This window comes from Halichoerus grypus, chromosome 4 (assembly GCF_964656455.1).
Source record: "Halichoerus grypus chromosome 4, mHalGry1.hap1.1, whole genome shotgun sequence".
Classification (NCBI taxonomy): Eukaryota; Metazoa; Chordata; class Mammalia; order Carnivora; family Phocidae; genus Halichoerus; species Halichoerus grypus.
The window spans coordinates 55,342,399-55,352,290 of NC_135715.1; the positions used below are offsets into that span (position 1 = coordinate 55,342,399).

Sequence of the window (9,892 nt, forward strand, 5' to 3'; positions counted from 1 at the left end):
GGGGAGAGCCCCTAATGGCAATTATTTAGAAGAACCAAAGAATATGATTTAGAGTTTCTATTTGCTAAAGGAAAATTCATTTAGATGGAAAGACATCACCGGTTAAAAGTTTCCTGGACTAATCTTGAAGAGTCCCATAGAATGCCTTTGAACTGACCTCCCTCGAATCTTCAAACTTAGGAGAAATGAAGTGGGATTTCTGGGAACTGTCGTAACAGATGACATATTTAGTTTCAGATAGTTCAGCTTAGGATCTCAGTAGGAGCTAATTGGGGGTGTGCCCTGTGGACTCTAGCGGTGTGCTGAGGTCTTGTGTTCTCAGCTCACAGGAGCGCACGTAGAGAGGTGCCTGACGGGGCCGTGGGCAGCGGATGGCAGGAGATAAATAAAGCACGGTCTCGGTTGAGCTCCAAGCTGAATGTATGATTTTGATTAGGCCCTGCTCCTCCCACTTGTGTCTAGGCTTCTTTTCTCATTTGTAATATCAGTGGATTGACCTAGAAGGGCTCTAGGTTCCTTCTGGCCCTACGTATCTAAAGACTTTCTTATTCAAAACCCTTAGGCCCAGTTGGGTTGTGGCATTCAGGTTTGTTTCTGATTTAGGCTATCCTTATGGTGATTATGTCCTAAATACATGTCAGCCCTAGAGGGCTCAGGGGCAGCACCCTGTAGTGAATCTTATTAGTATTTCTATAGCAAAAAATGTACATTTCCACAATAAGTGGGATAAAGAGAAACTTTAAATGGCTCCACATCAGTTTAGGTTGGATTTTGCTGTGAACCGAGTTCTAGCAGTTCAGGTTTTGGGGCCAAATGGATTGGCCACAAACTTATCAAGAACCCTCTCAGTTTTCAGACATTTTTTGGATTACAAAATTAATGGACATTTTAATCTTGCATTTATATTTCTTATTGGTGCTCACATCTGGGAATTATCTAGTGTGGTGTTCTTGATGGGAAATGCTATGCATTTAAAAATGACTATAGGAAAATAAAATCCACCCTGTGGCGCTCCATTGCTATTTCTGGGATTACAAGGTGTCTAACACGGAGGACAGTAAGAATTACTTGCAATCATGACCGTGCAGCCTGCAAGATCTGGGGACAATGTGGCAGTAGTTACGACCAATTATGTTCATGGCTCAGTACTTACGATGTCAGGGAGCGAACCGAGTCCAAGCCAAGAGATTTTTCAATAATAACAGCTGAAAGAAAAACGTTTTCTGGTTAGCTCTTAGTTACCCAGAAAATTAGCCAGAGAATACCTCATTCCCTAAGAAGATTAGGAAATGGGTATTTTCCCTATGCTAATATGGAATGGTTTACTTTTGTGGTACAGTGCATTTCTTCATTAACCTTCCTTGGTCAGTAGCTCTCCTTGAACGTTCACCATGGAAATCATACCTAAGCAGCCCTCACTTACAGAACCTCCCTTTCCATCTCTCCCCTCCTCCCCATCTCTAAATGGTTTGACCAGTCTGAGCACTGATGCTCCCTGGGCACTGCAGAGAGCTCACAGGGATGCTGCAGTAGATTTTTTTTTTTTTGAAGAAAACAGCAATACTCGACATCTGTTGGGTATTGTATGAAAACCTAATTTTTGATTATGTTGTCTTCCTGTAATGATGGCATATTTTGCAAAGCTGGGTTTTTGGCAGTTGTTGAGATGAAAAGCAAGTACCATGCAAAAAATCAGTATGGAGTAGAAAATGAGGGTGGCCATGTGCAATCAGATTCCAAGATCGGAGAAGTCACGCAATGCCCAATGGGCACACACATTCTGTTAGAGAGTCATTGTGGCTATTCAAGAATGAAATAAAAGCATTATTTTTTTCTTTCAGTTTCTACATTAAGTTGTGACATAAATCTGTGACATAGAGATGCAACACAATATTTATTAAGTTATTTGGATATAACTAATAAATGAAAACTGTACAGATTTCTTTTGGTGTGGGGGGGCGCCATGAAAAATTCACTGAGACACTAAGGGTGTCATGAACTGAGAAAGTTTGGGAAGCTCTTGTATAATTCACATACTTGCTCAGATGTAGAAATTTGGAGTCATCCTTGATTCCTCCTTTTTTCGTCCTCCCAAATCTACTAACCAATCATTAAGTCTTCTCGGCACTATCTTCCAAAAAATGTCCTGAATCCATTCTTCTGTCTGCTACAGCTGTGCTCATCCTTGTCTAGCCCACCATCTTCTACAACTACTTCTGCACTTTGGCTCTTGCTCTCCGATAATCCATTCTTCAGAGGCAATCTTTTATTTTTTATTTTTGTTAAGATTTATTTATTTTAGAGAGTGTGTTGCATGTGCACGAGCAAGCACTCATGGGGGAGGGGCAGAGAGAGAGGGAGAGAGAGAATCCCAAGCAGACTCCCTGCTGAGTGCGGAGCCTGATGTGGGGCTTGATCTCACGACCCTGAGATCATGACCTGAGCTGAAGTCAAGAGTCGGACTTTTAACTGACTGAGTCACGCAGGCGACCCTCTTATCATGTTGTTTTATTTTCTTCATAACATTTGTATCATGTTCATTGATCTATATATAGGAGAATAGAAACTTTGCTCCCTTTTATTTGCCGCTATATTCTTGCCACCTAGAATAATGCCTGGGACATAGGAGGAGGTTAATAAATATTTGTTGAAATGAATAAATGAATGATTATTTCACATAGTGGTAACTTTGGATCATTCACTGATGGCTCCTAATGGAGGAGATCCAGAATTTATGTCCAGAGGGAGGAAGTCAGTAATTTCATTTACTGATATATATGTATGTAAATATACATTTATATACGAAATATGTTTTACAAACCAGGTAATCTAATCAAGGGTTTCCTATATTCTTTTTTTTTTTTTTTTAAGATTTTTATTTATTTATTTGACAGAGAGGGACACAGCGAGAGAGGGAACACAAGCAGGGGGAGTGGGAGAGGGAGAAGCAGGCTTCCTGCCAAGCAGGGAGCCCGATGCGGGGCTCGATCCCAGGACCCTGGGATCATGACCTGAGCCGAAGGCAGACGCTTAAGGACTGAGCCACCCAGGCGCCCCAAGGGTTTCCTATATTCTTTCGAAAGGGACAACTGATTGTTATCCTATATGAACTCCATTTTTCTTAGCAATACTGATAGTTTATCATAAGTATATATGGAATTGGCTAGTTAATGAGCAACTCCATCATTTCATTTGTTATTTTTCATAACAGGCAAGCTCCTCCTACCCTTTTTCTTTCCTTTTTTTTTAATTAGGAAAATGAGATAAAGATGTATAAAGGAACATTTCTACAATGACAGCATTTTAAAAAAAGTTTTGAGGGAGAGAGAGCGAGCAAGAGCACACAAGCCGGGGGGAGGGGCAGAGGGAGAGAGAGAAATAGGCTCCCTGCTGAGCAAGGAGCCCGATGCTGGACTCGATCCCAGGACCCCGGGCTCATGACCTGAGCTGAAGGCAGACGCTTAACCAACTAAACCACCCAGGCGCCCTCTATAATGACAGCATTAAACAAAATGGGAATGCCATGATCCAGCCTAAACCCACCGATGTGTTTTCTTAGACACCACCAAATCCAGAAGGGTGCACGGTGCAGAGGCAGCAGGATCAGGTGTGGAATTATTCAACATCTCTGGCAAACAGCAGCGGGGATTAAACAGAGATTTCTTTAATGAGATTAATTCTGAAATACTAAGAGGAGTTTGGCATATCCCCCAAGACACAAAGCACTTGTATCTATATAAGATTAAAGGAGCTTTCGCACAAAGCAATTTTATTTTTCAACATCAAAGCGATGCTTCGGAGGGGTTGCTTGAAGGAGGTACGCTGCCACAAAGGTGGGGAGTGCCAAAGCTTCTCTTTATAAAAGACAGTTTGCTTAGCCAGGAATTGTATCTGTGGTTTTCACTACCCAGGACATGACAGAGCATTGTTCTTCGAATCACAGGATTATGGAGAAAGGGAGACCGGGGGTTAGGAATCAGGTTGACAAAACATCCCAGACAGGTGGTTACCCAATGATAACCTTGGATTTCCAGGGATGGGAGCTCAGTGCTTCCCGAGGCAGACTGTTGGACAGCTCTTATAAATAATAAATAATGGCGATGATGCTGGTAATAATGATAAGAAAGATCACAGCCACCATTTCTATGTGCGAGACAGTGTATTTAGCACGTAACAAATTACACAGACTTCTGTTAAATCCTCCTCCCTTGGGCTTTCAACCAGCCTTCCCAGGTCTGCTCTCTGGAGCTACAACAGATTTGCTCTACAGCAAGGTGCAAATACTCAAAGGTAGCTCTTATGTACTGTACCTTTTGTTTTGTTGAGGTTTTTTGTTGTTGTTGTTGTTTGTTTTGTTTTGCTAAACTTAAGTTTATTTTTTGAACCTGATAACAAGTATTTATGTGGATCAGTATTAAATTTCATCTTGCTGACTCTGCCTCACCCTTCCAGGCTGCTCAAATATTTGTGAATCTGATTCTATCATTCAGTGTATTAATCAGACCTTATAAAATGTGCTACTGAAAATGATAAGTTTCCAAGGATCCCTTCTATCCCTTTTCCCTTTCTTCTTTTCCTCTTTCTTGCCACAAACAATTATTGACTTTCTATGTGCCAGATACTGTCAGGCATCGGGCTGCAAGATTGCATAAGGCACATCTATAGACCTCAAGGTCTTGCTGAAGAAGGGAAACAAAAATAAATTAAAATACAGTATAGTATGATTATGTCATGAATGAAAACAGAGGAGGAGAATGTCAACGTAAGCTGGAGGAGTGTCTATAAAGGGAGAGAATAGGGAGCTAGGAGAAGGCCAGCACTATGCCTGGCTTCTAGGGTGTGGGGCCCGTGAGGGAAACAGGCAGTCCCCACTTAATTAAAAGCAAGCCAAAGGATATTCTGGAGTTGGGAGGGCAGGAGGTAGGCTTTAGCCACCATAAAGACATGGAAAGAGAATTTTGTGTAGAGGGAGAAGGTGAGGGGAGCTTATTTATGAAAGGGGCTATGCTATTACTGCTCAGTGATCTGGCCCCTTCTCTCTTCCACCTGCCTGACCAGTGCGGCTCCTCCCCTCCCCCTGGTGGACCTCCCTACAAAATCAAGTTCAGCTGGCTTGGCTAGTGGGTTTAAGTTTTCATATGGTGGACTGGAGAAGCAGGGAGCATTCCAGATTTCAATGAGAGACCCAGGGAGAGACAATATGAGAGTGGAAGAGGGTCATTTGTGACCTGAAAATGCCGTTAGTCCCTGGAAAAGCTGGTAAGACCAAGAGCAAAGGGACTTTTTGTTATGATTGCTTGTGGGGTTCTTCCAAGCATAATTACCCAGTCATTTAGAATGTGAATATGAAGACCGGAATCTTCAGGAATCCAGGCAGAATGGCTTGTTTGCTCATGTTGCAGAGCCCAGGATGGTGCTGGGAGCCTGCAAGCTCCCAGGTGTTAGGAATTTTGCAGGACAGAGAACAGGTGACCTTGGTAGACCCATTATCCCATGCTGGCTCCACGGCCTGTTCAAAGAGGGATCCTCTGAGGCAGTGAGCACCGCCCCCCCCGCTCCCCCCCACCCGCCCCCCCCCCCCGGAAAGAAACCTCAGCAGCCAAGAGGCTATGAGGTCTGGGGAATTAGTGGGTTCTGGTCCGTTGTTAGGTGCTGAATCTCTCCCCAGTGCCTCCTGGGATCCCTGCAACTCTGTAGAAAGTTGGTGGCCCAGACGGATTTGGTTAGGGCTGAGGAGCTCCACCTGTTGTCAGTTCAGAAAACTATAGCCTGGGTGAAGAGTGCCGATAGTGTTTATTGCCTTGGAGACGGTGTTTGTGAACACAGTTTGGTGTAGCTCCCCAGGCGCCGAGCGCAAGGCTGTAGCCGCACACACAGACCTGAGCTCCAAAAGCAAGGCTTGAAGCTGGGAACCAACACAGAGCTGAAGTTCATCACAACCACCGGTGAAGACAGGACTCGGGGGCTTCAGTGGATTTGGAGCTGAGAAGGAAGTTCAGGACCTGCGGTGTGCTGCTTAAGCATCCCTTTCTTCTAAGAAGGTGAAGGCATCAGTCAGAAAGGGCAAGGTCTTTGGAGTTGGGAGGGATTAAGTACCAAAAATGAAACAAATTCTTTGTTATTAAGCCAGCACTCCCTAGTTTTGGTGGGACGGGAAGAAGAGAGGCAGATGTTTGTAGACTAAGAGATTGTGAGCCACACCACCTGGAGTGAAGAGACCAGGTATGCCCTTAAGTTCCCAGGAGAAGGCTGGCAAGTGCTAGGTGAGGGCTCACGGCTGCCAAGGCCCGCCTTAACCGTGTATTTCAGGCCAACTACAACAGCAGAGAAGGGGGGACAGGGCTTCACCCGTCTTACGGTGCAAGAGAAGCCTTCGACTTTGGTAGATAGTTGTGTGTGCCCTCCAAGAAGGTAACGAAGAGAGATTTGGTTTTAGAACAGTCTGGCTTATTCAGAGCATTCCCTGCAGGGCTCACGCATTTCCTGTCTCTCCTCGATGTGCCTAGCGGGAGGCCCTGTCGACAGTGTTACATTACTGAACAGGAAGAGTGAACTCGGGAGGAGGCCAGGGCTTTGGCCAGTCACGGAGTGCCCCTAGGCCGAGTGCGCACCGCCAGCATCGCGGAGCTGGGACTGAGGGCTCAGTCTACTGACCTGGGCGTCCCCCGGGCCAGGCTTCTGTCTCCTCTTGGTTTTGTACTTCAGTATATTCATAGTCCCACTTTCTTTTCTGGAGGACGCGGTACACGTTTCCGCCAACTCTTCCAGAGTGGGATTTCTTTTTTGGGGTCCTAGCTGGCTTTTGAATTTCCTAAAGCACGTTGAAGTCTGTTCATCCTCCAAAACCCAACTCCAAATCACCTCCTCTGCGAAGACGCGCAAACTCCTCTGGAAGGAGTGTCCCCCCCACCCCCCCGCCCCAGTTCTCTCATGCCCTTTCCTTCCCGCACTACTGGCGTTTATGTGCAAGTCTGCCTCAGCCACGGGGGGCGGCAGCCTCGCACAACTCCTGGCACGTGGCAGGATTTCCACAGAAGTCCGTGGGCTGGACAGACGGCCCATAGGAAGAAAAAGCACACAGGAGCCTGGCGGCACATCCAGTTTGTCGTTTGCAGCCAAGAGATGGGCTGTGGGTGGGCTCAGACAGCAAAACCGCCGCTGTGGGAGAGAATGGAGTGGGTCACAGGACCTGGGCTGTGGCTGGGTGCTGCCAGCCGGGGCTCGGAAACTCTGGCTGCAGCCAGGGGAGAAGCCTCATTTCTGTGAAGGAAGCGGGCCATTCCCCAGGGCGCTGCAAATGCAAGCCCTGTTGTTGCCCTGCTTATTGTCCTCCGTAGCTGTTTCCAGCCTCTCTAACTGGCAGGATTCTTGGCTGAAGGCAGCTGCCTTCCCTCTTGGGGGAACAACTGGATGGCCTGCCTTGGTGAGTGCCATGGTGCCATGCCCAGGCTGACCTGGATCCACATTCAAACATGCCAGGGGACGGGCACAGAAGGCAAAAATGTCTTTTGACCTCCCTTAGACCCATCAGTGCAATTTTTCGCCGTATCGACACCCCCGTGTACTCATTAAAACTTCATTTCCTAAGGCCCTTTTTATAAATAGAATTTCAAATATATGCAGGTTTGAACTTTCAAGGAGGGCGGCCTTGAGCAGACCCTCAGCACAGAACACCTGTGGGACACCTGCTACCGGCCGCGCTTCACCATCTCCTGGGAAGGTTAGGACCACTGTTTCTCTCCCATTTTAGAGGTGGGGGGAGGCAACACAGGGAAGCCGAGTGATTTGCTTTGGGTCACAGGACCCGGTTTGTGGGCAAGGCTGGGAATTTCCATCTGGGGAATTCTTTTTCTGCCCAGTTGGCTGGGCTATGCAGGTCGAAAAGGAAGAAGTCATAACCATCTACACCCACAGTTTTTCCTTAAACCCAGAGCCAGAGGCTCCCTGGAGTGGAAGGGGCCCAGTCCTCCTCCGTTTGTAGGAGTTATCCGGGGCCAACACCGCCCTTCACAGAGGGAAGAGAAGCGGAGCAGGGAACAGAAAGGCCGACAGTGAGGGGCAGAGAAAGGGGAGAGAAACAAAGACGGCTGCGTGTGGATGCTTCTTTGTTTCCCGGACTCCCCACACCGCTGCCCGCGGCCGGGCGGGGGCTGGCGGAGGGAGTCGGGGCCCCCACACACACGGCTGCTAACGTGGACGCCTTACCCGAGCCAGACAGCCGCGCAGATCCAGCGCAGAGTCCCCGGGCCGCCCGCGTTTGTTTTAGCTCCTGGTTACCATGGGAACGGCGCCCCCACGTCTGCTGGCGCCCCCCGGAGTAGGGGGGTCGGTTCCCAGCCTCCGCGCCTTCTCCGCTTCGCTCCTGCAGCCTCTCTGGTCCCGGGGAAGTGCTCCGGCCACGCGGCAGGGGCTGGCCAGAAACTTGGGTTCATTATTTGCGCCGGGGGCTCCCCTGTGTCAGGTGTCCCCAGATGGAACCTGTGGATCGCAGCCGGCTAGCGTTCGCAGGAGGCTGGCGCCCGCCCTACGGCCCATCCACCCTGGGCTCCTGGGCAGGGGAGGGCCGGCAAGCCCTGGGTGGAGTTTTCTTTTGTTGTGTTATTTATTTAATGGTATGTAATTTTTATAGCTCTGTTTTCCTAGGGGCTAGCTTTCCGGAATCCTGGGGCCCAGGGCTGGGCTTGATGGGCGGCTGCCTAGATGGAAGGGAGGGCGGTCTGTGGCTCCCAGAGCTGACAGCCTTGAACTCAGTCTGGTCTGCCTATGGGCTACAGGGTGGGTTGAGGGGGAGGGCAGAGGGGGCGTGTTTTCCCACGGGACACCCTGAGTAGCTTCACCTGGGCTGGTCCCCGGGATAAAGACCCTTAAGCAGCCTGGAGGACAGGAGCCCCTCTGCTCTCTCTCGGGTACTTTCGGGGGATCCGGGGAGGCCGGCCACTACCCGGAGAGGACAGGAGAGGAAGCCAGTGAAGTTCACATGTTCTGGCCCCTCTGAGTGGATTTGCGGGGAGTGGCAGAGTGGCCCAGTGGGGCAAGGAGGCCTGGTCAGTTGTCACAGACAGTTCGGAAGAAAAGGTCCTGGATCTTTGAAATTTTAGTAATTTTCTGTGATTTCTTTTCCCATTCTAAATAAATATTCACGTTTGCACCTAAATTTATAATTTTAAATTCTTTTTCTCGAAGAGGGTTCCTCATATTGTGTAAGTTCAGGTACCCACAAACCCTGAAGAATCCTGAGTACCCGGTTTGTAGCAGCAGTGTTGTGGGGTTCTTCACGTTGTCTCTCAGGGGCGTCTGTCAGGCTTTGGGAAGGGGGTGGGAATGACAGAGAACGGGATTCCAGTGTGAGGGCATGGGACACAGAGAAAGTTGGAGAAAAGTTGGAGAAAAGCAGAGGAGAGGCCAAGTCCATACCAGTATTATGGGGTGACAGCAGGAGCCTCAGGGAGTCGGAGAAAGAGGAAGACAGAGGACGCTGCCAGGTGTCCAAAGAGCTCTTTGGATCTTCGGTTCCTAAGGATCTCTTGAAGCACAAAGGAAGAACCTGAGGCTAGGTTATTACAACAGTTTTTGGTAAGGGGGGCACTGGTCAAAGACTACTTTGAGAGCTATACCTCTCAATTATTCTCAGGACCAGTGCCAAAGGCTGGTTTGGGGGAACTTTTGTAGCCCCTATAATGTCCACCTAGCTCACCTGAATCTAAGTAAAGAGCGTACTTAGTTTTCAAACACAGCTTCAAGGCAGTTTCCTAGCCCACTACTCCTAATCGTCTGTGGCCCCTCAGGTCCTGTCACACGGAAATTTTGGTGTCCATTCTCCCATCTGGTGACTATAATCTCTGCATCATGGTAAGGCCTTCCACAAGATGGCGCTCATAGGTTTTGTTTTAAT

General features: G+C 48.2%; 1 protein-coding gene across 1 annotated transcript in view; it reads right to left on the reverse strand.

Annotated features, from left to right (window-relative positions):
* The window catches only part of ERICH6B (glutamate rich 6B), a 56,277-nt gene extending 47,977 nt beyond the window's left edge, over window positions 1-8,300 (reverse strand). The window contains exon 1 of the mRNA XM_078069951.1: window positions 8,206-8,300. The gene's annotated coding sequence lies outside the window, so the exon portion shown is untranslated. The remainder of the gene's footprint in view (window positions 1-8,205) is intronic.
* Between the last annotated feature and the right edge of the window lie 1,592 nt (window positions 8,301-9,892).